This window comes from Papio anubis, chromosome 8 (genome assembly GCF_008728515.1).
Source record: "Papio anubis isolate 15944 chromosome 8, Panubis1.0, whole genome shotgun sequence".
Lineage (NCBI taxonomy): Eukaryota > Metazoa > Chordata > Mammalia > Primates > Cercopithecidae > Papio > Papio anubis.
This window is the reverse complement of record NC_044983.1, coordinates 78,625,483-78,652,790: the sequence shown is the minus strand read 5'-3', so window position 1 is coordinate 78,652,790 and position 27,308 is coordinate 78,625,483.

The following is a 27,308-nucleotide window of genomic DNA, read 5'->3' as shown; positions in this document are numbered from 1 at the left end:
CTAAATAAACAGAATCATTATTCTTATTACCCAATTGAATCTTTCTGGAATAATTGTGTTTCTGTGGAGCTTAGTAACTTTTTTTTGCTAGCTAATTTTCACAGTACTACCATTCTTTACGGAAAGAATGATTCTTTCCTAATTGATCGTGAGTTCCTTCTTGAGCTAACTCTGTACAGTTGACACAATGGGTAGTCCAGGTTTTTAAATTCATAAAAAAAAAAGTCTCCTTGGAAGACCAAAATATGAAAGAAAATATCACAGCACTGACATTGATCATAGTGCATTGTTATGGCTGACAGTGAGTAAAGTGTGGCTTTTCAGATAAAGTTCAGAAGTTGAAGCAGATAACCTTTATGAGTTCGTCTATTCAACTTTGAATTACTTTTATATTCAAAAACGTTCAATAGAAAAGCACACCTTCGACACCACTCATGCCATTACAATTTGTAGTAGCAATATGCATTTATCATTTACCTACAATTACTCTTAAAAATAATTTATTTCCTCTATTTTGAAGGCCTGTATCACTGGATTCATATCATAAGAATGACAGCATTCTCTACTCATACTGAAATTTCAGACACTAAACACTAAATGTCAATTATACTTTTCTTCATTTTTTAAGATATATTTTTTACCAGATGTATTTCAAACACATATTAATATTAGATGCTTAATTTCTTTTTTATTTATGTAATTTTGTGTAACAATCACTCATGAAATATCAGAATTCTCATTACTTAGTACAAAAAGAATATTCAAGAAATATTGTTGCAGTAGAAAGCTAGTCAAGTATGAGCAGGGCAGGAGAGGGCGCCCCTCTTCCACACACCAAATGTGTTGAGAGACCCTCAGGTGATGGTCAAGTGGTTGTTAACTGTTTCTCTAAAGTAGTAATTGGTCACACCTGGTGGCAAGGAAAGGCAGTCTTCTAATAGAAAACACCTGAAACTGACCAGCAACTTCCCAATGAGAACTCAGGAGTGAGGAGAAGTAAGGCAAGATCCCGGAAGTATGCCAATGTATAAAACCCCAAGTCAAGAAGTCAAGCTGGGCACTTGGCTTCTCAAGTCTCCCACTTGGCCCTCTTCCAGGTTGTACTTCCCTTCTTTTCCTTTCTGTTTTAAAACTTTTTAATAAACCTTCATCTCTGCTCTGAGAATTGCCTCTGTCTCACTTTCTGCCTTATGCCCCTTAGTGGAATTCCTTCTGAGGAGGCAAGAATGGAGGGTGCTGCAAACCTATACAGATTCGCCGCCAATGTCTCCAGAACTCGGATGTCTTCCACAGGTAATAACATTGCTTTAAATATTTTTCATAATTATATCATGCTAAAAAACTAAGTATAAGAGGGTCAAATACAAATACAATTAAAGCTTTTTGAAGTCTATTTTACCTTACAAGTTTTTTTAAATCAAGTATGATTTTTCCTGGTGCAATTAAATTATAATTCTTTTCATATTTATACTTAATCATTTTATATAGAATTATTTTATATTTCTAGTACTTATTATTCTAGTATATCTCTTTTAGGCTTACTTTATGTCTCACTTTTATAAAAATAAGTAAAATATATATTTGATACATTGTAATAACTTAGCAAAATGCTCAGGTATAATGCTATTTAAAAATTAATATACCATATTTATATAATAATGCTATAATTTTCTCATTAAGGAATACATCTTTTTAATGTTTGGAATTATAGGATGATAAGTGGTCTTTAATTTATTCCCCTTGTTTGAATTTTCAGTAGTGAATATGTTCTTTCAAAAATATTTTTATGATAAATTCCAAATGCATACAATAGTGAATTACCTCTAGGTATTCATTATTCATTTCACCAACATCAACACATGTCCAATTCCTTTTATCATCACTCACTTCTCCCCATTTCCCCCAACCCCATTCCTGCCACAACTGCTAACTCAAACCATTCAAAGGATTGTTTGGTCAATCCTTTTGTAACAATTTAGTTATGTTCTTTTCCTAAAAAAATAAGTGGAAGGTTATTTTAATATATAAAATATCTACAATAAGGTTGATAACTTTTTAAATAACATAAAAAATCATTTCAGTTTTCAGTTTTAGTGATCAAATGAAATATTTTAATGTGGATTATTAAAATCAGAAACCAAACAATTTCTATACATAGGTCTTTTAAGTCTCTTTTATTCTATGTCATTCTCCCTAAGTTGTTTTCTTGGAAATTATTTTTTTAATAACAAAGTCGAACATCCTGTAGAGTTTCCCATATGTTGGAATTTGTAATTTCATTCTCAACGTTATCAAACTTGTGTATATCCTGCAAACATTTATTTTTAGAGCCTTGATGAGCATTTGAGTTCTATTTTTAACAAGTACACCTTGGATAGTATTGGGTAATTCTTATAGATAGCATCAAATCAGAAGACATAATTTGCTTTTGCCATATTAAAAATGTTATATTAGTCCATTTTCACACTACTGATAAAGACATACTTGAGCCTGTGCAATTTACACAAGAAAGGTTTATTGGACTCAGTTCCATGTGGCTGGGGAGGCCTCACAATCCTGGCAGAAAGTGAAAGGCACATCTCACATCTTGGCAGACAAGAGAGCTTCTGCAGGGACACTCCATTTTTAAAACCATCATATCTCGTGATAATTATTCACTATCATGAGAACAGCACAAGAAAGACCCACCCCCATAATTCAATTACCTCCCACCAGTATTCTCCCACAACATGTGAGAATTGTGGGAGTTACAATTCAAGATGAGATTCGGGTGGGAACACAGTCAAACCATATCAAATGTCTTCTGGTGCTGTCATTCATATCCATTCATTACAAATTTTCCACTTGCTTTTCACTTAATTTTTATAGTTTGCCTAGATTTACCATTTAATTAAAAGTTATAAGATTATAATCTAATTTTATAAATGCCTTCATTTGTTAGCTAAATTTTGTCTACAAATAAGAACTTTCACTAATGAAAATTTTGGCTAGCCTGTGTTAAAGTACTAAAGGCAGAATACATGTTTAGTCTTTCTTTTGTTTATTTATCAATTTTTTAAAAAATGGTGACCCTATTGCATCACATCAATGTGGTCAATGGATTTCAGTGGTACCTGCTATTAACTTACTGATTTACATATATTTATAGAAACTGTTCTTTCTTTTTGTGCAGCCAGTAGATTCCCTTTCAATCTGACTACATAATATTTTACATATCCCAACAGTCTTTGCTAGCTTGAACATGTCCACGTACAACAAACATGTAATGCCTTGCCTTCCAAATCAATTATTTAATAGAATGTTAATAAATAGTATCTTTAGATACATCTAACAAGCCTTATAGAAAACAAATGTTGATATTTTGTGTTAACTTGTTAACTAATTATATGTTTTGTCATAATAAAACCATCATAGAGTCAAAACAACAAAATAGATTTATAAGATGGAATTTTTTTTTCCTGCCATTTTTACCCTACTCAAATTCTGCCCTCACATGCTTTTTAACAATTGATTTTGTAAGGAGCTTTAGGATGACTCAAAAGAGATGCCTGGCACTTGTCTTCTCCACAAACAAGAACCACAGTATTTGATTTATGTATAAGATAGATCAACAACTTCAAATAATATATTCACACTTTTATTTTCAATTTTTCTTCATATCATATACTACTTGCAAAAGTGAGAATTTAATTCAGTTAAACTACATCTTCATTCACCCTTATCCCAACATAATTATTTTATTATTTTCTAGTCTTACGCTGATGATCTCTGCAACATCAAACATTTCCTCTAATAGAGGTACTATCCCTTAACCCCTTCATACAGTAAATGTCCCAAATATATTTCAGATCTCTTCTTCGAGGTCTCGTGTTCTGTTGACTGTGAAGTAACAGTTTCACAATTAATATGCTAACGTGTAGTTTGTATTTAGTTTATGATCAGTAGGAATAATTTCTATTTTGACAGAGAAAATATTTGTATTTAAAACTTGGCTAAGTATTTTAATTCATTATGTAATTTTAAAAAAATCTAGCTAGTCACAGTGGCTCACATCTGTAATACTAGCACTTTGGAAAGAGTTGGAGACCCTGACCAACAGGGTGAAACCCCATCTCTACTAAAAAGTACAAAAATTAGCCAGGAATGGTGGTGCTTGCCTGTGGTCTGAGCTACTCAGGAATCTGAGGCAGGAGAATCACTCAAACTTGGCACATGGTAGTTGCAGTGAGCTAAGTTCACGCCACTGCACTCCAGCCTGGGCGACAGAGCCAGACTCAGTCTTGCAGGGGTGGGCGGGGAATCTGTCTTATCTTTTTACCAACTTGCTTTTAAGTACTTATGATACTTTAAAAATATTTCTCCTATCTTTTCCCTCTAGTTATATATATTGTGTCTCCAGTACCATTTCACTTTTTTTTTTTTCCTGTGGTTTTGTTTGTTTGTCTTCTTAGCCTGCTAAATTAAAGGCAAAGAAGAAGTGTATGGAAAAGACTAAGAAAAGGTAAAGAAAAGAAAGAAGAGAGAATAACATTCACTCTGAAACAGGCCATGGAGTCAACTCTGTTTTAATAGGAAGTCGAAATATACCTTCACATTACTGTTATTTTCACATTACAAAAATAACGAATCAAGGAAATATAGTCTCATTCATATAAGTAAATACTCTATTTCTCTAAACTTTTTATAGTAATACTGAATAATACTTAAACTTGAATACTTGAAATATAGCCATCATGAGTCATTTAAATAAAAATTGTTTAAAGTTGCTATCACTACATGGTTAAAAATTTAATATGAAGAAATTATTCTTTCAACCACGTATTTTTCTCTGGCATAGTGCCTGATTTATTCTCCCAGCTCAGAGATAATCACTTCAGTTGCTAATATGGTATGAAACTGTATCTTCACTTTAATATGTGCTAAGTTTGTGTATGGTATTCAATGTATGTGAAAGGTGAATTATTTTCTATTGCAAGGATGATTTTAAAGTGTTCTTTGCAGACACCTTGAGGATAAGTAATATCCTAGTTCTGTGAAAGGTAAGGTTGTACTTAGGAATTATCTTCTTTTTACAAATAGCTTTAATTCTTTTAGTATAGAGTAAAAGAGCTTCAATCCAGTCCATTGTAAACTTCCTCATATCCCACTCTAACAATTTGGCAAGGAGGACTTCACTTGGCTGCTGCTTTTCTACCAAAGCAAATTTTCCATCTTATCCATGAATAATGAACAAGGAAAACATAAATAATTCAAAGATATCTAAAAATGTGTATGTGGATTGTGATTGGTCTTAAGTAAATAAGAAAATTAGGATTTTAATATGTGAGTACTCAATTTAGGAAACAACCTTGTGGATTTTAGGCAGAGCATACTCTATAGAAATGTTCAAGGAACTGGTCATCATTTATAAGAAGGAGTATAAGGCAAAAGTAAAATTTGCTTTTTGAAACTGTGCCCCTGTCTCTGACACAAAGGCCCAAACTAACAAATCAACTCAGCCATGCTTGGAGAATTGTACTCCCTTCTGTCTCTTTCTCTTTTATGAACTTGCCCAAAAGCCTAATATGAAACAGAGAAGATGTAAAGCAAAATTATTTTCAAAGCGATAAGGATGTCCAGAGATTATACAATGTAAATCCTGTCAACATACAGGGAACATTACGTTTGTAATGTATTTTTACTGTGTTATACTCTTGGGTTGTGTATCAGTACTCCCTGAGAGGTCAAACTGGATGCTAGTAATGCCCTGTGAGGAATAAAGTCCTCATCCTAACTGGAATCAAGGATTTATTTTGTGTCAGAGATGGAGAAATAGATGTTAGCCTGAATATAACCGAAATAATATTTTAGCTTGCTTAAACAATCTTTGATTTAATAAATTGAGCAATTTCTGAGTGAGATTTTTCATGTCATAAAACACATACTCTGTGACATTTGACTAGCATATTCAAAAACGTAAAATGTTTACAAGGCAGATAACCTAAAGAGTGTGCAGGATGGATAGAAGGGCCAACGATTGAGGGCACGGAGCAGAACGGGATGGATACAGGTTGGACAGTCTTGCATGAGTACTGAAAGGGAATGACAGAATGGAAGGTGTATATCAAAGGCAGAGTTCATAGCTTTGGGCAAAGTAAAGAGAACTCTATCTCAGAAACGAGAATACAGGGGTAAGGATAAAAGTTGGATATTTTGTATGAAAGTCTTTTGGATGGACACTTAAAATTATTACCCAGTATAAATAAAGGTGTTAAAGGACACACAGACAGGGAGTAGAGAGTGCTAAAAAGACAGTAGTTAATATAATGAAGTGTTTGAGTTACAGTCTTCTCAGGGAGACCAACAGGAAGTAGGTTAACAGATATTAATATGGCTGTTAGAGCTTTTTTATTCTAGACTTTATGCAGAAAGCATAAAATGACAGCGTAAAAACAGACCACTGAGATACAGAGTTAGGAATATAAGTTCATACTTTTTTGAAGTGTACTTTAAAAATACATTATGAAATAGAAAGAATAGCATACATAAAATTTAATCTTAAACCTAATCTAATATTAAATGCCACATGTAAAAGAAAACTAAACATATTTTTTTCTCTCATGTGTCATTTGTTCACAATCTATACAGCTATTGAATAAAGTATACATATGTTCATATGTATACCTTTGAAAAATAGATTACTGATGCTTTAATTATACTATTAGACCTATTTACCTATTTTATTTATCTATTTGTTTTAAATATAAAGATAGATCTTGCCATGTTGCTCAGGATGGTCATGAACTCGTGGGCTCAAGCCATCCTCCTGCTTTGACCTCCAAAGTGCTGGGATTATAGGCGTGAAGTACTGTACCCACCCTACAGTTTTTAAATGCCTATTTTATAATTTGGTATGGGCCACTACTATGTACAAATTAAATATATGGATCGTTTCCTTACTCAGTCTCTTCTTTAACCTCCAAATACCCGTCAAACTTTAAAGTTAAATATTCTAGAATTGAATATTTGTAATTTTCTCTATGAAAGTCAATAGTTGTCAATTTTATACAATACAGTACTATTCATATGCAAACAACTTCCTCTATTTTATGGTATTGATGTGCACATTTTATGTCTCCTTTTAGTAAAAAATATTCTCAAAGAGTTTACATGTCTTTTCCAAATGCCTCATATATATTTGGCATTCAGAATTCATTGTTTCTTAAAAGAATTAAATAACTAAAATGCTAAAGGGTTTGGAAAAGAGATATATGAAAGAGATACATTGATTATGTCTAGTAAAGATGTTAATTGAATTTGTAGTTTTGCATCAAAGATGGAAAAATGTGAACCCCAAACTGCCACCAATAACTGCCCAGCCTCTTAGGTTCAAAAGCCAGTTTGCAAGAAGAAAGTAAAGATGTGGAGGTACAAACATGTAAATGGCTGGGGCTTTTTATATTCCTGTTTGTTTACTGGAATAATTATTTTAGCCTGTACATTTTCCATTTTGCTTATGTTTAACTGGATTTGTGTCACTTGTAATGAAAGACTCCTATAATACATACTCTCTTTTGAAAGAAGTTCTCAAGTTATTGTTAAAGTATATGTTAGAAAGCAGTGAATTAGATAGAATGATGGTAGTCAAGAATTTTGAAATTGGAATATGCAGAGCAGATATCAGTGTTACATAATACCTGGTGCCATAGGAAAGTTTATTCTGGCCTCAGTATGAATATATTGCATAAATAGCATTTTACATCTGTATATATTATTCTCCTGAAAACATCAAATAAATTGAACACATAACAAATTATTTTTATTATAAAATATATCACTTATACAGAGAAAAATAATGTGTATTATTTTAAAATATAATCAACATCCACATACCTATCCCACAATCTAAGAAATATAATTCACCAACACTTTGAATCTCCCTCTGTGCCTTTTACTTATCAACCCCTCAAATTTACATCCTACTCTTGAGATTAACACTATCTTTAATTTTTGGTTGATAATTTTCCTGCATTTCTTTATAATTTTGATACATATATATAGTATACGCTGTTAAATTTTGCCTGTTTATGCTTTTTATATTAATGAAATTATAACATGAAACTACATGAGCTTGCTTTTATCATTAGACATTATGCTTTTGAGATTAGTCATGTAATCATAGGTTACTATTTTACCAGCTTTTTGCATTCTGCTTTCTAAATATAATACTTAGTAATCTATCAGATTGTTGATAAAGATTTTGGACTCATTATAGTCTCTTGATGTTAAAACCAGTGCTGCTATGAATATTCTTGAACATGTTTTCTGGCATATATGTACAAGAATATCTTACACATATTTATGGATTGAATTGCTGGAACATACAGCATACATATTTTAATGCAGTTAAGAGGATTCAAATTGTTTTCCAGATTGGTCATATCAATTTATCCTCCCCATCTGCAGAATGTGAAAGCCCCTGTTTCATTTCATTGCCTCTAACACTTGGTATTGTCATTTAATTTTTGCCATTCTGATGAGAGTGGAAGATTATTTCAGGGTGATTTTAATTTTCTCTAATAATAATGAGGCTGAACGTATTTTTTATATTTATGGAAAATTGTTTTCTGTAAAATTCCCATTCATATCTTTTGCCTATCTTTATTGTCTTTTTCCTGTGGACTTCAAAGTACTCTTTATATAATGCAAATACTAATATTTTATGACTCTGTGCTCAGGATACCATTTTCAAGAATGCAGCTTGTGCTTTCAGTCTCTGTAAGGCACGGTTCATAAGTTTCTAGTCAACTTACCAATATACATATTACTACTATTGATTTGAGTCTTAAGAAGTTCTTTCCTTCCCGTAAGTCATAAAAAGAGTCTCTCATATGGCTTTCCACAAATTTTTAAATTTTTTTCTTTTCAAATTTAAGTTGGTAATATATCTTTAATTTTTGTACATTGTTTTGGAGTAGAAATTTCATCTTATTTTTTCCATATTAATAAGCAGTTGTCCAGCATCACATGTTGGATAGTCGTTTTTATGCACACTGATCCCCAATTTGAGCACTTTTGTATTAATATTTTTTTAAAAATTGTAATATTTTAGGCACATGTTTATTTGGAATTTCTATTGCATTGTATTTGCTAATATGTTTATGCTTGCACCAATAGCACACTGTGTTTATTACTCTAACTTTATAATCACTCTTAATATAAGCTGTAGACATATGCCTGTCTTTCAAAATAATGTCTTAACTGTTCTTGGACTTGTTGTTTTCATATAAAATCTGAGTTAATTTGTGAGATTGTTCACCAACCCCCAAATAAAAAAGTGTTTAGATTTTGAGGAAATTATATTCAGCTAAGAGGAATTGATCGAAAATTATTATTTTTATTATTATTATTATTTTTTTTGAGACAAAGTCTCGGTCTGTTGCCCAGGCTGGAGCGTGGAGTGCAATGGCATGATCTCAGCTCACTGCAACCTCCGCCTCCTGGGTTCAAGCGATTCTCTTGCTTCAGCCTCCTGAGTAGCTGGGATTATAGGCGCCTGCCACCATGCCCAGTTAATTTTTTATTTTTAGTAGAGACGGGGTTTCGCCATGTTGGTCAGGCTGGTCTTGTACTCTTGACCTCGTGATCCGCCCACCTTGGTCTCCCAAAGTGCTGGGATCACAAGCGTGAGCCACAGCATCCGACCAAAAGTTGATTATCTTTAAAGTATAGCATCTTCCCATTAATACATTTCTCTATTTATTTTTATTTCAGTGCCTGTCAATAAATATTTATCAATTTCTATCTTTAGAAAAAACTAAGGGGATTTCATATTTTCATTTGATTTATTCCTAAATGGTTTGTGTGTATTTTAAATTTAAGTTTTATATTAAATCTGTAATTGTTTCTGTTGCTGTAGTGTAAAAATATGATTTTGTTCTGTGTGCCCATGACCTCACTGTCTCTCAAGTTTTTTCATTGCTGCTTCAGTCATAGCTAAATCTTGACCTATGAGTCTTAAAAATATATGTTTCTGAGGTTTCTTTGAATGCAGGAGTGGGTATGAGAACACAGTTCTCCATAATTATTTATGAATGGTTAGCAGAAATGTGGTGCAGAATTCCCAAGTAGGCTCCCTCTTAGTCAGGAGTTAGCCCATTTTTCCTACTTTTAAAAATTCCTTCTCCCTGAACTTTGGACTCAATGACTGGACACTCCCTTCAGGAAACATAGAATCATGAAGCAGCTTTAGGCTGCAAGCTTCTCACCAAGGATCATAGAGAAAAAAAATTAATAGTTGGAACATGGGGGTCCAAGAAACTAGAGTTGACACACCTGCCTGCCAGCTGATATCCAAACTTCTTTTGTCTGTGAGAATCAATATATGGCAATGTTTTAAATCCCTGTCTTTCCCCAAACAAAATTCCTGACTTTTACATCAATAGTTTTTAACTGTAATAGTATATGCATTTATTTAAAAAAACAAAAACAAAAACAGTCTTTAGGTGTGACTATAATCGGACAAAAACATTAAGCAAATTTGTTTTGTAAATGAAGAAAAACAAAAGTCATTACCAAATAAGAAAAGATCGGCAGACATCTGTGTTTTGAAATAACTTTATTTGTGAAATTGTCTTAATCTATAAAAAAGTACCAGTACATGAAAAAAACGATTGGAGCATGATGGACTGTTTTCTCTTGAATTTCAACAAATAGATTTCTTCTGTTTCTTTATTATCGTTTATATTAACCTTAAAATGCTAAAAATGAAGTTGAAGCTTCACATATTTCACTTCTTTTAAGGAAAGCACGTATTTGTTATCAGCTAGCCGCAATGGGATATTTTCTTTGTTAAGAGATACTTGCCGTTTTAAAGCTGTACAATATGAAGCAGCATTATAAAACGAAGCATTCAAGTTTTGATGATCTGTTTCCTCTCCATTGACAACTAAGAAAGGCTAAAGTTGTGCAGCTGTTACATTCCCATGATGCATGTACTTTACCTTTATAGAAACCAAACAAACTATTCCTTTTAGTATGCATAAGCTCCGAAGAGAGGCGCAAAATAAAGTTCCTGAAATATTCTTTGAATTTTTCTTACAGAATCTCCTTTCCCCCATGCTCACTGGTTTGGGAAAGAAAAATAAGTGGATGATTCATGAGGGTTAAACATTGCCAGCTGATATTTTTTACTAGCTGCAGATGGAGCAGTTTCTTTTTAAAAGCAAAGTTCAAGCCTTCACGCAAACAACAATTAGAAAAGTTAATGAGTCTTATTTTATTTAAACAATCTTAGTTCAGCTGTGAGGAAGCTCAACCATTGAGTATGTTATGAGACAACCGTATTTAATTAAATGTTGGTGTCACAAGTGGGCAGCTGCATACACTCAATTTTCCAGCATTAAATTTGTTTATACAGACCTTTCATCAAGCACACTTTTTGTCACTTTCTAGCTTTCCTGCTATTTTCCGTATTTCCTAGATGATCTCTGTTTTATTTAGCAACTGAAGTATATATTACATGTCTGATATGAGCTAGGCTCTACGGTGAAGCTCAGAAACACAAATTCACCATAGCACAGAGCACTCAGTGATACGAATATGAAAACCGAGAAAAATCACTTGAGAATTGATGCTATTAGGCTACTAAGAGAAAAGCAATTAGAGTAAGTCACCAGTTTCATAGTGTCATCAGACTGTTTCATAGGTAAATTATAAGCATGCTTTCAGATATGATGTTCCTGAAAATTTAATGGGAAATAAATCTACCATTCTACCACTAAACGTTTCCAAACAGAAATTTGTAGAAAGGCGTAGAGAAGTTAAAACAATTTGATCATACAAAGGTTTGCACATTCTCCTAACTACATCAAAGTTTGCTTTCATTAAAATAAACCTCTTTTATAGTACATGATAAAGTATGTTTAGAAGCCTGCATACATTTTGACTACTTGACAATTGTTTTCTATATTTTAAAAGATCTAAAAAGAGGTGTGATGTGAAGTTTTCTCTTGTATTAAAAAGTTTCAGTGTAAATATTAATGTAATAATTCACAAGCACACATGAGTTAGATCTTATAAATACCAATTTACCTATAGCAAAACTCAGAATGTTTTGTTTAAAGGATGTTTTGTGATAAAATCAGGTTTCCTAGAGAAAAATAAAAAATAAAAAAATAAATTTAAAAAACCAATACTTATTTAATAAATAGAGAAAGAAAATAGATGTTGTCCATGACAGAAGGCTTTGCAATGACAACTGGAATGTTGAAGGTTCAAAGAATATTTACTTTCTCATGGGAAAGTCACCCAGGAATTCCATTGGTTTTTTAATCAAAACCGTTGGTTGATGGGTAAAGTTTTAGAAGAAAAGGTAACATATTAATCCGTCAACATGTTGGCCTCGAAGATAATATTTCATAAGTTATAGATCACAGAAATTAAAAACAGTGAATTGATTTTCCTCTGATAAAGAAGACCTTTCTAATTTTTATATTTGAGATATTGTAAGAATTTATATGTTAATAATTCTATTTCTTCAATTGCTTTCCCCAGTTAAATGTACTCATTTACCTGCTTTAACAGAAGCCCACATGAGTGATACCTTTGAGATTATCTCCTGGTATAATAAGTATCATATATATATATATGTTTTAGATAGATAGATACATTGATTTACTGTGTATAATAGGAAGTAATTTTATTATAAAGATGTATGTGTTTCTCTTGCCTTGAATTTGTAAGCTTCGGCACCGGTCTTTGGTTAGCACTGTCATGTTTATTTTGGTGCCACATATTCCTAATTTATTGTATCTTTGTTTGTTGACCTAACAGTGTGACATGCTGTACTCTTTCTGGGGCTTCTCCATTGAACTGTCACAGCCCAACTCACATCCATGCTATCTCCTGCAGTCGTGAATATTCTGCTGCCTTTATTCCTATCAGCTTGCCAGATTTTGAAATACTTCCTGAATATAACCTCTAATATATGTGTCTGTTGTAACTCTCAATGATTTTTACTGTCACATATTCTTGAATTTATCTTAAATGGCAAGCTCATTTCTTGGCTCTATTCCAGATCTTATTCATTTGTGTATGAGCTGTCAGGGTTTAGGACACATTTCCCCCAAGTAGGGCATTTTGAAAATTTAAAAAAAATAAAAAAAAATAAAAAAATAAAAAACCACCCACAGAAGAAAGTAAGTGATTCTGTGACTTTCTCCTGCTTTTCTCCACTAAGCTTGATCACTAAATAATTCTCTGACCCACCTCCCCTGAAAGCAAGCCATAAAACCTACTCATGTGGCATGTGTCCTTCCCTATACCTGGAGGAATGGAATGAAGAAATAGAGATGCTAAGAAGAATCTGAATACACAGATTTTTTAAAGTACCCCCATTATGGGTTTGTTCCTATTACATTATACTCCCTTTCAGCCATTCAGACTTCTATATGACTACTCACTCTTGATTAAACTTAAGCATAAAAATAGTTTCCCCTATTTCTTTGGTTCTTCATTACTGAGGCTCCTGTGTCATGTAAAAACATTGATTAAATACATTTGTTATTTTCATGTTACTGTCTGTTGTTATTGGAGTGTCAGTCATGAACCATGCCATGGGTAAGGAAAACATCACTTTTTCTCCCCTGCAGAGTCTTGCGCTGCCTTTTGATCTTTGTTTTTGGATCCTAGCTCAACTGATTTTCTCCAGAACTGTTTTCTTCTCAGATTTTGAAAAGGGGAAATAACTTCTACTTTTTTCTCTCTGATATCTGTAAGCATCCCACATGAGGTTGAACCACATCTATAGATTAGCAAACATATATAGAGAACTGTTAACTGTGTTATAAAAACCAGGAGCACTTACTCATTTAATGTAAATCAATACTTACTGAAAATCTTTATGCTCAGGATCATTTTCTAAGCACCTATTATGTTAGATAATATATCTCTACTCATTGGATTTATCTTAATCCATTCTCCCTTTGAAAGCTATAAATTTTAGATTATTGTCAATATTTATAGCATGTAGAGCTATGAATCTACCTAACTACCTAGAAAGTATCTATGTCCCAAAAAGAGTTAGCATTATGTTTAATACTTTTGTACTTTAAAAGCTCTAACAGGTCAGATAAAGTTTCCAGTGGTAAAATGTAAATTAATTCATTAATGTTGAATGTTTAAAATGTCTGTTCTGGATTCCCAAAAAGCTGATAATATGATAATATAAATAATGTAACATATAAAGAAATTTTAAGTAAATGATTCATAGCAATAATAAAACATTCAGGTTTGGGGATGTAGTTAGGGAAGTGAAGGGCAAAAGTGTGATTATCATTTTGAATTTGTATTGCTTAAATATTTTAAAATATTTTTATAGTATTGTGATTTCATATATTATTTAGCAAATTACATATTATAATAAAAAGAAAAGCAACAGTGAGTTCTTAATAATTATTTTTGGAATGAATAAATGAAAATGATATCTCATAGATATTTGAAAAAGAAAAATTAGAAAAATTAAAGTAATTATTAACCATTTTCCTTCCTTGTTATCTTTTGTTTTAGCATATAAATCATAGCTAACCTTTCTGTGGCTTTTATTTTATATCATCACTGTCTCCTTTTGTCTTTGTCATCTATGATAAACTATGTTTGCTATTCTTCCTTTGTGTGAGTCATATAAAGTGTTTAAGGTGATTTTGTATTTCATAACTTTGAGAGTTAAATCGCAATTCCAATACATTCTTTATATAACCTCAAAGTTATGTGATTCTTATGTTCAGGACCAGAGGACTAATTTATTACTTAAGGTCTTCAGTCCCCTGCCTTTATGTCGTTTTCTTTGTAATGTAATTCCTTGTCTTGGCTGTTGTCTGTTTCAAGCAACTTTGTTCATTATTTTTTATACTTACTAAGCAAAATCTCAATCTAAGCCTTAAGCCTGAGATATCATTTGGCTTAAATGGGCAATCTCTCCTGGTCAGACCTATTATTCTACTTTATCTGAACGCGTATGTGTACCTGAATTCTGTGTCCAGTTATAAATTATAAGAGAGTTATGGAATTTGCTGCATATTGTGCAACCCCAATGATGGCCTCTGTATTTTCCACTTGATAAAATTAAAATTCCTATGTTTGTGATATAGCACTGTGATAAGCAAGCTTACCAAAAAGAAAAGGGTTCTGTGGGAATAAGCAGGGTGGAGATGGGGAGCAAATTAAGTTTGAGTGGTCAGGGAAGGCCATTTTGAGAATATGATGCTTATGATTATAGAAGGTGAGGCTATTCAGACAAATGTATAAAGAGGCAGAGGTATGCCAAAAAAAAAAAAAAAAAAAAAAAAATCCAAGGGAAGGGGTAAGGCATATAAAGTTCTTAAGAGGAGAAAGATAGCTTGGAGACTTAGGAGGTCTGAGTAAGAGCAGTGTGACAGGCATAATAAGTAATGAAGTAGAGAGAGGTGCCTTGAGAGGGGTAGCAAAGGCTAGACCATGAAATGCCTTGAAGACTAGTAAGAAGACTGCATTTTATTAACTTTAATGGAAATGTTTGATGCTTTTAAAGGAGAGCACATCCTCTGTTTCTCTCTCTCTCTCTGTAATTTTTCTCTTTTTCTTATTTCACTTATTTGTTCTTTCCGTTTATTTACTTACCAACAAATATTGAGTGTGAACTTGTTGCCAGGCTCTGTGCTATGTATAGAAATACGTAGTACATCAGTCAACATTTTCTGTCCTTGTAATTCTGTTATAGTAGGTTTAGCAGGTCTTTCAGAAGAGGATTATTATTGATACCCTCTTGTTATATCATTAGTATTCTACTCAAATTGATGATCAAGTATTCGAAGACAAATTTTGGATTAAAATCACTTTTGTAAACACCAAGCATCCCCTTTTCTGTGGACAATGGATTTTGTTGGCCTGTGGAGAATAAGAGTCTAAATATGCTAGGCCTTACATATGACTGAGTTTTGCTCTGATTTTTGATGTCTTATGTCACAAGAAAGTAGAATGTTCTTAAAAGTGGGAAAAATGAGGTTCTGAGAGCAGACCAATCACACACTCTCCAGAGATGTTCCTTGTCTATCCTAACACCTGAAAGAGAGGTTAGTCCCCTGTTAGCTGAGTTGAACTGCGTCCCAAATGCCACGATGCTCAGCAAAGTTGTTTCAAGTCTGATAAGAATGAATTATTAATTTGAGATAAAGCATTAGCTTTAGGCAAGAAAGGGTAGAAATTAATCTCCAACTCATACAAGCTCAGGAAAGGTAATTAAAATAAAATAATGTAAAATGTTGTAAAGCTGCATTTGAAAATCACACACACACACACACACACACAACACAAATAAATTCAATGAAAATAGAACTGGCAAAAATGATGCTTGAAATTCCCTGTTCCAAACAATGAAACAATTTTTGTTAACCAAAGACTTGCGTCAGCACCCAAGGTTCAATCTTGAAGCTGAGTAGAATCCCTGAAGAGTAAAAAACAACAACTAGAGCAACTGATTTTATTTAAGTTTTAATTAAAGCCACACTCATTAAAACTATGAATCAAATTGTCTCTCTGAGTCTTGGAGAAAGGATGTAGCTTATTCTCAATGGATTTCTGAATTTAACATTCAACCTAATTGTGAGAAAAAGTGCTCGAACAAGAAATCTTCCCGGAGCATTAAGCATGCTCACTAAAATCAGAAGTGTGCATATAAAACTATAGGATGCTAAATGTTCTTTTCTAATTTTAACCTGCCACACTTTCTCTGAAAGGGGAAAATCAAATATTTTAATGATGTGAAAAAAATATTAGCTTTATTAAACAAAAATTAACAAGAAACTATCCTCTCTGCTAATGCAGTGAGGCTCTCAGAGGAAATACACTTTTAAATTCATCTGAATCTTACATTTTTTTGCTTGTAATATTCTCACTGGATTCAATGTAATTTTATTTTGAAAAATATATAACCATATTTCCTCTGTGTTTATTTTACTATGTTATAGGTATTCTATCTATAACAGATGTAAAAGCAGGCCAGCAATTAGGATTGTGATAAAGCAGAATGCTTTCTGTAAGTCATAGTAAGAAAAAGAAAACATAGTCTGAAAAAAGCGAGAAATGCTGAATAAAATATAAATGGAAAGCAATGATTAGTGAATATGAGGTGGGCAAAAATAAATCTGAGACTTAATTTTTGCAACTAACTTATCTAAGTCACAAGCTTCCCTATGTGACCTCCCATTCTATCTCCCAATTAACTCATTTTTGATTTGAGATCACTTTTCTTGTTTGTTTACTCAAGTATTATCAATTATCATAGGCAAGGTGTTCATTACATATTCATACTAAAGCCTCTCTATTTGAATAATTTTCTCACTGCATAGGATCTTTCTAAGGTCAGCTTCTCCACTTCTTTACATCTGCTTATTTAAAAAGTTTCCACTAAGCTACCAAATATCTGGCTTTTTTTTTTTTTTTTTTTTTTTTTTTTTTTATAGCAGCTGACAGGCTTTTTCATGTTAGCAAGACACACAGTATTTTCTTCTAGCAGTGTTGGGGCTCAGAAAACAATACCCCAAAATGAAGGCCTCAGACGTGCCCTCTGATGCAAATGTTTTTCTCTGACCTTCTCCTGTCCTCCTGTCTCAGTCCCATCCTCCCATGACGTTAGCCGTAGAAACTAGATTTCCTCTTTCCTAAGGTGGGTTGTAGAAACCAGAACCCCTTTTTCTCAAAAGCTAGCCATAAAACCTATGTAAAAGTGGCCATTAAAAACTTACCTGACCTACCTTGTTTGACTGAAGGTCATTATGCGCCTGTTCCCAGAGAGTGTCCTGTTCTGCACTCAGAAGGAAAGAAAGTGTGCTCAGGGAGGCCAAGAGGAATCTAGAGAGACAGGTCTTACTGGGTTTCCCCATTCTATATGTTGTCATTAGAGTATATCCGTTTTGTCCAATGATATTTCTGCACAACTCCTCATATTTCGTTGAACCTAAGCATAAAAATAGACAATATTCCCTGTGTGTTTGGTTCTTCATTGCGAAGGCTCCCATGTATACACCTTAAATAAATTTTGCATGCCTTTTCTCCAATTAATTTGCCTTTTGTGAGTTGACTTTTCAGTGCACCTTCAGATGGCAAAGGAGAGCTTACCTCCTTGGTGCCTACAATAGCTTTATTGAGGCACAATTGACATATAAATAACTGTATGTATTTAATGTGTATAATTTGATAAATTTAGACATATGCAAATACCTGTGATATCACCAAAATCAACATGATAAACATCTCCAACACTTCCCAGAGTTATTATTTTCTTGTGCCCTTTGTCTTGTTTTGTTTGTTATAGGAACACTTAATTGAGATCTGTATCTGTCTCCTTAACACATTTTGAAGTGCACATTACTCTATGAACTTTAGGCTTTTTTTTTTTTTTTTTTTTTTTTTTTGTTGAGACAGAGTCTAACTCTTTGCCCAGGCTGGAGTGCAGTGGCATAACCTCGACTCACTGCAACCTCTGCCTCCTGTGTTCAAGCGATTCTTCTTCCTCAGCCTCCCCAAGTAGCTGGGATTACAGGTGCCCACTACCATGCCCAGCTAATTTTGTATTTTTAGTAGAGACGGAGTTTCACCGTGTTGGCCAGGCTGGTCTTGAATTCCTGACCTCAAGTGATCTGCCTTCCTAGGCCTCCCAAGATGCTGGGATTACAGGAGTGAGCCACCATGCCTGACTATAAGCATAATATTTTTATAGCTGATCTCTCTAATTTGTTCATCTTGCTGACTAAAACTACACCACTTGAAAACCAGCTCCCCACTTACCACACTCTCTTTCCCCTGAATATCATCATTCTACTCTCGGTTTTTATGAGTTTTACTATTTGAGATACTTCATTTAAGTGAAATCATACAGTGTTTGTCCTTCTGTGACTGGCTTATTTCACTTTAGCATAATATCCCCCAGTTTCACCCATGTTGTTGCAAATGACAAGATTTCCTTCTTTTAAAGACTAAAATATATTCTATTTTATATGTATACCACATTTTCCTTATTTATTCATCTGCCAATGGACACTTGGGTTGTTTCCAATCTTGGCTATTGTGAATAGTGCTGCAATGAACATGGGAGTGCAAACATCTGTTGGAGATCCTGATTTCAATTCTTTGGGATATATACCCAGAAGTGGAATTGCTGGTTCATATGGGGACTACATCAAACTAAAAAGCTTCCACACAGCAAAAGGGAACAATCAACAGAATAAAAAGGCAACCTACACAATGGGAGAAAATTTTGCAAATTGTATGTCTGATAAGGAGTTAATTATCAAAATATATAAGGAACTCCTGTAGCTCAATAGCAAACAACAAAAACAAATAGCCCGACTTAAAATTTGGCAAACAATTTGAACAGAAATTTCTCTAAAGAAGACATAAAAATTGCCAACAAAATTATGAAAAGTTGTGAAACATCATTAATTATCAGAGAAATGCAAATAAAAACTACATTAAAATGGTCACTGACACACATATATATGTATAGATACAAATAAAACAAGTTTTAACAAGATTGTGGAAAAATTGAACTGCTTGTTTACTGTTGGTTGGAACGTAAAATGTTGAATCAGCATCAGGTTTGGAAATCAGAATGGAGATTCTTCAAAAAATTAAAAATAAGTAGGCTATATTTTAAAATGTTTTAGGGAGGCTAGGCATGGTAACTTACAACTGTAATCCTATACTTTGAGAGGTCAAGGAAAGACAATTGCTTGAGGCCAGGAGTTTGAGACCAACGTGGGTAACATAGTGAGACACTGTCTCTACAGAAAAATTCAAAAAAAAAAAAATCAATTAGCCAGGCATGGTGATGCACGCCTGTAGTCCCAGCTATTCAGGAGGCTGAAAAAAAGACTGCTTTAGCCTGGGAGGTCAAGGTTACAGTGAGCTGTGATCACATAATTACCCTTCAGCCTGTGTGACAGAAATAAACTCTGTATCAAAAAATAATAACAAAATAAAATGTTTTAAGAAACTCATGGGCTTTAAAAAATTTTATCCACTGCTCTAAATTAGTCTTTTTCATTTTTCAGTTTCCCCTGTTATTGTTATTTATATAAGTTATCTTAATTAGCAGAAGGATGTTTCATCTAAATATCCTTTATATTTTTAAATATATTATTCTTAATTTATCATGATAGCAATGTAAAACTAACCAATTCAATGAGTTTTGTCAGAAAATGGAAAACTTATAAAAATATTTCTAATATTTATTTAAAATAATTTTCAAAGGTAAATGTAAGCATAGTTCTGTTGAAATTTCCTGAAAGGCAAAACTGTTATTAAAAAATGTTGAAATTTTCATGAATAGACTATTTTGATGGGTGTTTTCCTGTCTGTATTAGAATATAAATTGCAAGGAAATGTAGGCTTTTAAATTACTTTAAATGAATTTTTATCCATTTAAATTTAATCAACATGCAGTTACTGAATATTTACTGCATTCTAAGTTTCAGTCTTGATGCTGAGAAATAGAATAATAACCCAGATATCTAGCTGTTATACTGTCCTTAATTTACCATAAAATGTTTGTTATTTATTTTGAGAATGGCTGTAACACTTATAAAGATGTATGAAAACAAAGAGGAGAAAGTATTTAACTCCTTCATTTGGGAATGCTTCAAAGAATAAGTAGCATTTGAACTACTTCTTCGATTGTGAAAAGTTTGTTGTTACATAGGGTGATTTGAATGGCAAGAAGATTGTTGTTAGATTATAATGTGAGATAAAGTGAAATGTTGAAACAGCAAGGTCAGATTGTAATGGGAATTGTATCAAAGTAATTTTGGCCACAATAATAAAACACCATTTATTATCTCAATAAATAAAATGTCTGCAGCAGTATGTCCCAGGGTTGGTTCAGTAGTACAACAATGTATCCTAGGAAACCCAAACCTTGCTGTCTGTCCACTCTGTCATCTTGAATATGTTGATGATGTCTCTGTTCATGGTTTTGAGATAGCTGCATCAGCTCCAAGTTACACATGCTTTTATAGTAATTCAGTTTGTGTCAGAGGGAAGTGGCAGAGATAAAAAGAACTTTTTCTTTTTGTTTTCTCTCACTTTTTATCAAAGGATTCTATTGCGCTGTGGTTGATAAGATTTACCTTGGAGACGGCAGTCTTGGGTTTGAATTACAAGAATTTTATTAACTCTTAATTCATAGAGTGGTTGTGAGAAACACATCTTAATATATGCAAAATGATTGGAACAATGACTGGCATATCATAAATGTATTTGTTGTCACTACTTTCTTCAGCAGATTTCTTAAGTTCCATCAATCACAACTGACTTGTATAGACATCGTATACTGACTTGCCCAGATTTCACCTCAATATGTATTAAGTTTGAAATTTCAACTAGAAATCTTTGTTTCTGGGTGGGATGTCCACTAGACTAGGATAGCAAAACGATACAAACTGAGGAATGACATGCCCATGGAGAAAAATATATTGATCTAAAATATATAAACTAAAATTTGAATATTTAAAAAATGTAAACCAAAAATCTAACCATGTGGCATACTCTTTTAAGAGAAAATAGGTTAATAAAAAAAATGAAAATGTAATATTACATATCACAAAAACTGAAAATGTAAAAGTTTTCCTAATGGGCAATTAACTATGTTAAAGTGAAAAAAAATTAGAAACGTTCACCCCCAGATTGACTAGTTTGGTCAGTAGACGCTATCACTACCTTTGAAAAATTCTTACTTGATTTGTTTCGTCATTCACACTTGGTGGTAACATTGAAATTATTTAAAACATCAGCATGGACATCTAAATCATAGGTGGCAAATTTAAAAAATGGAAAATTCTGTCTGAGAGCAAATGTTTTTGGTTTTCTTTTTATTTCCTTTTTTTGATTTTGTGTTGGATATTTGTTTCATTGTTTAATTTTGTTCTCACAGAAAATATGGTGTTTGTATTTAGCATCTTTCAGACTTTTTTTATAACTGCTATATAAATTTTGTGAAGATAAACACCTTGAGCCTTCTCATCAAGAACCAAAATATTGTCATTCCTATTCTTCCTATCTAACAGGGAAACAGTAGATGTGAAAAACTGGGGTGCAAGTGAAATAGTTTTAAAAGTGAATTACAATTGAAAAAAGTATAATTTGAAAAGATTAACGTTCTAATGTCTCTTAATCATTCAAGTGCTTAGAAATACAGCTATTCCTTACTATCCACAGGGGATTGGTTCCAGAACCCCTGAGGATACCAAAAGCTGCAGATTCTCAAATCCTTGATATAAAATGTTATGGCATTTGCATAAACTACTCACATCCTCCCATATACTTTACATTATATCTAGATTACTTATAACACCTAATACAATATAAATGCTATGTAAATAGTTGTTATGTTGTATTGCTTTTAATTTGTATTACTTTTTATTGATGTGTTGTAATTCATTTTAAATATTTTCAATCCATATTTAATTGAACTCCCAGAAGTGGAAATTGAGGTTACAGAGGGCTACTACAATACTTTCTCTAATGTGAGTGAGCAATAGTAATTTAGAGATGAATGCGATTGATGTAGAGTAATTCAGAGTATGTAAGGCAAGAAAGTTGTCAAAAAAATAGGCTTCTCATTTTAAAAGGTGTCTGAATGTTAACATTGAACTTGTATACCTCTGAATTAATCATAATTTCTTCAAGTCCAAGAGATGGCATATGAAGAATTAAATTCCAAAATATTCTCCAAAATATTTCATTTTTCTCAAGAAAATAAAAATCTAAAGGGATGAAATGATGGATATGGGCGCTGTTAAGTCCAAGTGTTTAATGTTTTCAGAAAGCCTACTCTCCTTTCTTTGAGCTCACTTTTAAATTTAGTTTATTCTACAGTGTTGTGGGAATGTGGGTTGACCTTGCTCTCAAGCAACATTTTTAAAGTCATTGTTGGCAGTTTTGGCTTATGTCACCCTCACAGTAGCTACTGGTACGTGAAGATGCTTAATATTTTCAGGTAAAAATCACCAGTCCCATTGTTCAGTAGTCTGTAGAAAAGGCAGGAAGTGGAATACTGGAAGATATTAATTCAAGATTGCCTTAAAGTCACATTGTAGAGAATCTTCAGTGCATGTTCCAGAATGTGTAATTTACTGGGGATGGTGAGATAACTACAAATATTCAGCAGGAATTAAATAGCAATATCTGTTATTAGGAAAGTAGTTGGTATAGGTCACATGTAGTTCAATATTCATAATCTTTCTTTTCTTGAAACTTGAGGTAATTATTGCCTCTACGATTTCACAGTTTTTTACCTTGGAATATTCATATTTTTTTCTATTATACTGGTATTAAAATCCATTATTAACGCTAGTATATTCATTTACATATTATTTCTCTGAATGGAATGCAGTGTACACAGAGGTGTTGACTACATTTTATGTTTCCATGTATCTGCTTTTTGCCTAACTGGTTAGGCATAATGCTACATAATACACAGGTAATGCTTCCATTAGGAGTAATTGGTTTCATGATCCACATGTTAACCCATGATACATTAGTATCTACACACCAAGCAAGTTGGTTTACACCACAAAATATACAATTAATAAAAGGTGAAACATCATTTTATTTTTACTTTGCCATATTTGTATTAATATAGCATATTTCTAGAGACAATTACTATGACTCTTAAATTTGTATATGCCTTGTGCATACAAAGTATACAGTAACATTATGGATTGAATTTCTTAATTATGGATTAAGATGTCATAATGTCATCTTTATTTGCATTTTTTTCACTTCAATTGTTGCCATGTGCATAGAGGCATTAAAAATTTCACTAATATACATATACAAGCTAAAGAAGAAAAATTTTGTAATCAGATAGGTAGGTGCAGCAAAAAGCATTTGACAAAATCAAACCCATGCATGATTAAAAACAAAATCAGTCGCGGTGGTTCACATCTGTAATTCTAGCATTTTGGGAGACCGAGGCGGACGGATCACAAGCTCAGGAGTTTGAGACTAGCCTGATCAACATGGTGAAACCCCGTCTCTACTAAAAATATAAAAAATGAGCCGGGCATGGTGGCGCGCCTGTAATCCCAGCTACTCCAGAGGGTGAGGCAGGCGAATTGCTGAATCCGGTAGATGGAGGTTGCAGTGAGCTGAGATCACGCCGCTGCACTCCAGGCTGGGCAACAGAGCAAGACTCTGTCTCGAAAAAGATTAAAAAAAAAAAAAAAAAAAAAAAATCTTCAAACAGAAAACCTATCAGCTTACTAGGAGTAGAGAACTTCTTCACGTTGATTAAAACAAACAAACAAACAACAACAACAACAAAAACACACCTGCAAAAGATCTATAGCTAATATCATGCTTAAGTGGAAAAACTAAATGCTTTCCCCCTAATATTGGGAACAAGGAAAATATGTCGCTCTTCCCACTTCTACTCCACATGGAAATCCTACTAATACAATAAGACAATAAAAGGCAGGTGAGAGGAGGGGAGCAGGTATAGAGATTGGGAAAGAAGGTTTTTTTAAAAAAACTGTCTTTATCTACAGGTGGCATGATTATTTATGTAGAACCCTCCAAAGAATTACATGCAAATAAAATATAAATCACAAAATTTCCTTTAAAAATAAGTAAGTATAGCAAGTTGCAGGATTCAAGGTTAATACACAAAATCTGTTTCTTTTCTATATACCAGCAATGAGCGATTGGAATTTAAAATTAAAACATAACACCACTTACATTAACATCAAAAAGAGACAAATGCTTAGGTATAATTTTATCAACATATCCACAAGATCTACATTAAAAAACTGCCAACCTGATGAAAGAAATCAAAGAATATCTAAACAAATTGATAGATATCTAAGCAAATGTTCATGGATAGAAAGACTTGATATTGACAAGATGTCATTTCTTCCCAGCTTGATTCAATACCATAGATCAAATCAATGCAATCCCCATCAAAATCCCAGAAAGTTACCTTGTAGATATTTAAATTTTTTTCTAAAGTTTATATTGAAAGGCAAAAACCAGAATAGTCAAGAAAATATTGAAGATGAACAAAACAGAAGAATTGACATTATCCTACTTTAAGAATTACTGTGAAGCTACAGAAGTCAATATGGTATGGTACTGGCAATATAAAAAGCAAACATTCCAATGCGATATAACAGAGAGACCAGATGGAGGCTCATACAAATAGTCAACTGACTTTTGACAAAGGAGCTAAGGCAATTGTTTGGGAGAAGTAATAGTTATTTCAATTCATGTTGCTGGAACAACTGGACATCCACATGCAAAAAAAAAAAAAAAAATTAGAGACAAAATCACACCTTTCCCTAAAATTAACTCAAAATAGACAATTGACAAATGTAAAATGCAAAACTATAAAATGTCTAGAAAATAACACAGGAGGAAATCTGGAATACCTTGGATTGACAATGACTCTTTAGATACAACACGAAAAGCACCGCTTATGGATGAGAAAATTGTTATGTTGAATAGCAGTAAAATTAAAAGATTTTGGCCCTCTGAGACATCCTGTTAAGCTAATGAAAAGACAAACCAGAAAGTGAAAAAAAATGCTGCAAAAGACATATCTAATAAAGATCTGGTATTCAAAATGTAGAAAAACACTAGTGGATTACAGGATTTAATGGCATTGTATACAATAGTGTAATAATGGATAGAGGATATTATGCATTTGTCAAAATCCATGGAATGCTACAACATAAATAATAAACTTTTGTGTAAACTATGGATTTCAGTTACAAATAATGCATCAATTAGTTCATCAATTATAAGAAATGTACCACACCATGCAAGATTTTAGTAATAGGAGACAGTGGCCTGGGGAGGGGAGGTTAATCTATGGGGGCTGTCTGTACTTTCTTCAAAATATTTTTTCTGTAAACCTAAAAGTACTCGAAGAAATAAAGTCTATTGATTAAAAAAGAATAAAAAATTAAAAAATTTAAAAAAACCAGTTACAAGTAACAATGTTACTATTATAGGCTGTAAAATGATATGAAATGAGAAGCTATTCATAGGCTGTGTCACGCTGACATGTCACCTTAGATTGCTGCTACAAACACAAGAATAACTTATTGTCTTTGACATTCGTCAAGTATTCAGTTTATGTGTTTTTTAAACTACATTGAAGATGTTCTCTGTTTATGATTTCTTAACCTATTTCATTATTTTAATGATGAGTGTCTTCTGATGCATCTCATAATCTAAACATTTTAACATTTGTAACAATTGTAACATTTCTTACAATTAGACATTTCTTGAGACTTATTTTCACTTCATTCAGTATGTATTATTTTTCATTTATATGTTAATCTGTATTTTCAAAAATTTCACTCAGATTTTAAAATGATTGTAGACATGAATATTTTCTCTCTTTCTTCCTGTGTATTTCTCTCTCTCTATCTTTGTCAATCTATGTATCAATGCATAGAGTTCTCCTTTAAAACACTTTAATAAATTCAATAATACTTTTAATAAACACTTGCTCAATAACACTGTTTAAGCATTTTAAAAAAATAATATTTTAGACAATCCTGAGGATTAACAATCTTGAAGTTTATTAAAGTTTAGTATAAGTCTATGTAATTTTTGCCAGATGAATTTAAATACTGTTTCATCGGTCTTTAAAGGGAAATGTAAAAATGTATAGTGGCATGCATTTAAAAGTGTGTAATTTTTTTATTCTAAATACCCAATGTAGTCTTGTTGAAAAATGGAGCACCATGTACTACGTGATATTGAGTTTTAGGATCACATATTCTTTGGTATCTAGATAATTTGAAGATTTTCATGATCTTCTTTGCTGTTCCAAAACAGTATGAAAAATAATAATAATTGCTTCAAACAATGTTAGCTTCAAAAGTATTATCTTCAACCTTTCAAAGTGGATTTGAATTTGATTCTCAAGGAGGAAAAGAGATGTTCCACAAAAATATTTATTTCCAAATAAAGTGAATGAAAATATTTTTAGGCCTTAATAAAGTTCTTGAAACCCTATTTTCAGTAACTGTTTTATTTGTATCTTGAAAATTTGGGGGTAGAGGCAAAGGAGACGGCTATTTTTGTTTGTTCCTGAACACTAAATACTGAATTGGAAAGAATTTAAGTAAGTTACAGACATATATAATGGAGAAAACTTCTAAGTAAGGCAAAAATCCTACTCAAAAGAAACCAAGCAGATCAAGACTAATTCTCGGCATACTGCACTATACAATTAGGATTTTTTCATCCTTTTTATTAGTATCTTTATTTCTTATTCTTTTTCT